This window comes from Athalia rosae, unplaced genomic scaffold, assembly GCF_917208135.1.
Source record: "Athalia rosae unplaced genomic scaffold, iyAthRosa1.1, whole genome shotgun sequence".
In the NCBI taxonomy this organism is placed as follows: Eukaryota; Metazoa; Arthropoda; class Insecta; order Hymenoptera; family Athaliidae; genus Athalia; species Athalia rosae.
In genome coordinates this window covers 47,501-50,000 of record NW_026019230.1, presented here as the reverse complement: position 1 = coordinate 50,000, position 2,500 = coordinate 47,501, and positions in this window count along the sequence as shown.

The following is a 2,500-nucleotide window of genomic DNA, read 5'->3' as shown; positions in this document are numbered from 1 at the left end:
TGATACCTGAGCACCAGGTCCAATAGTACGGTGTTTTCGGCACAACCATCTTCATCAATAAACCCACGTTGCCGTGGATCTAACTCCAGTTTCTTGAGTCTATTAGCGAGCACTTTGTGAAATGTCCTCAGTATGACCGAGGAAACCGTTATCGGCCGAAAGTCCCCTGGATCATTAGATCCTTTCTTTTTCGGAATCAGTACAGTCCTTGAGATGTTTAGGTGTTCAGGAATTCTGCCGCTGTACATAAAAAGATTGAATAGCCTAGCAAGTAGGTCTAACGGCACATCCCTCAAAGTGGCCACGCTAACACCATCCGGGCCTACAGCCGTCTTGTTTGGCGGAAAGGCTGTTTTTATTTCAGAGGCCGTGATCGGGGTCCACAGGTGTTCATGAACCTCCGAGGGTTCCGGAAGGGTTGGTGATAACCCCGTGTTTCGAGTCATTACTGTCCTCCAATAAGGAGACATTCTTTCCTGGGGTATGCCCTCTTCATGCCCCAGTTGGTCTTCAATTATTCTCTTAACACACCTAGCAGGGTCCTTCTTCCAGAGATCCTGAACCCGAGCATATTCTGCCCTCCTGACCTTCTTTTTACTTAGCCCTTCAGTGCTGAGATGGCTCACCTCAGGCGTATGTCTCTTTTGGGATTTGGGGAAAGTCTCTAAGAGATAAAGACCAAGTTCCGTATTAATGTCCTCCCGAGTTCGCGTGGCCACTTGACTACAAAGCGTATGAATTCTGCCCGCATTGAACTCCTCGTATGTTATTGGAGGTAAAGAGGAGAAATAGTTCTTCCATAATTCATTTTCAGTGGGATCCGGCGCAAGCTCCATCTCCACACTGATGTTATCCGAGTTATCACTCGTGCTCTGATCCTTCTGAGCCAGAAGAGCTAAATATCTCTCGACTCTACGTCGGTAACTCAGCCTACGACGATGACCCTTAATAGCCTCGACAGATCTTCCGCCAAAAACTTTTGCCAATTCCTGGTTCATCGTCACTCTTTCCCCTGTCAAAGTCAGTTCAGCTTCCTTACGAGCCAGCATTTCCTTTTCCTCCTCCGCCCATCTAGCCTTCTTATCTACGTTTTGAGCATTCTTTTCATCATACCAGTTCTTATGCATTCTCTGTTCGTGCACGCCACGACCTGTGCTCTTCTCAAAACTTCTTCCACAACCCGGGAAACGACAAGCGAATCCACTTTCCTCTAAACGAGCACTCCCGGGATCATCTAATGGTTCAACTCCTTGAGCTGGCACGGCGCAGTCAGAGGACTGGCCGGATTTAGACGCCTTTCGCGTTATTCTATATTTACTTGCACCAGTTTATTCTCGGGGAGAGGGGGAGGTAACCCCAAACCCCGCGCGCCTTCACCAGATTCGGCCAGATCCGAAGATCTGTTACCGACAGGACCACGAGGAGGTACTGGTGAAAACTTGGACAGCGGAAGCTATATATTCGCAATACTGTCCCATGCAACTATGACCCTTGACCTTAACTTGGTATACCCTCACGTGAGTTTAGGCAACTGTTAAGAGAGTCATAGTTACTCCCGCCGTTTACCCGCGCTTGCTTGAATTTCTTCACGTTGACATTCAGAGCACTGGGCAGAAATCACATTGCGTCAACACCCGCTAGGGCCATCGCAATGCTTTGTTTTAATTAGACAGTCGGATTCCCCCAGTCCGTGCCAGTTCTGAGCTGACCGTTAAATAGCGGCCGAAGAGGACGACCGCGTCGGCAAGCCGTCACGGAAGCCTCGCAGCGAGGCAGATCCGCGGGAGGCCAAGGCACGGGACCGAGCACGGATCCGGTTATTACCTTCACCTCGCCCAGGCCCGGCACGTCAGCCAAACCCGCTTCCCGACCAAGCCCGACACGCCCCGATCCTCAGAGCCAATCCTTATTCCGAAGTTACGGATCCAATTTGCCGACTTCCCTTACCTACATTAGTCTATCGACTAGAGGCTCTTCACCTTGGAGACCTGCTGCGGATATGGGTACGAACCGGCGCGACACCTCCACGTGGCCCTCTCCTGGATTTTCAAGGTCCGAGGGGAAGATCCGGACACCGCCGCAACTGCGGTGCTCTTCGCGTTCCAAACCCTATCTCCCTGCTAGAGGATTCCAGGGAACTCGAACGCTTATACAGAAAAGAAAACTCTTTCCGGATCTCCCGACGGCGTCTCCAGGTCTTTTTGGGTTACCCCGACGAGCTCTCTTGCGAGGGCCCGACTTGTAAACGGTTCCGCTGCCGGGTTCCGGAATAGGAACCGGATTCCCTTTCGCCCGACGGGTGTGTTTCGATTCGAGCCGCGCGCACGCACGCGAACGGATCCGTTTTTTCCTCCGGGCGACAACGCTTTCGCGAAGGCCCGCAAGGTAGAACAAAAACCGTCCACCCCCCAATCGACGGGGAGCTTACAGCGTGCGTGATGCGTTCAATGGCATAAAAATACACCGTCATTAACATTGGATTTCTCCTAGGGCTTAGGAT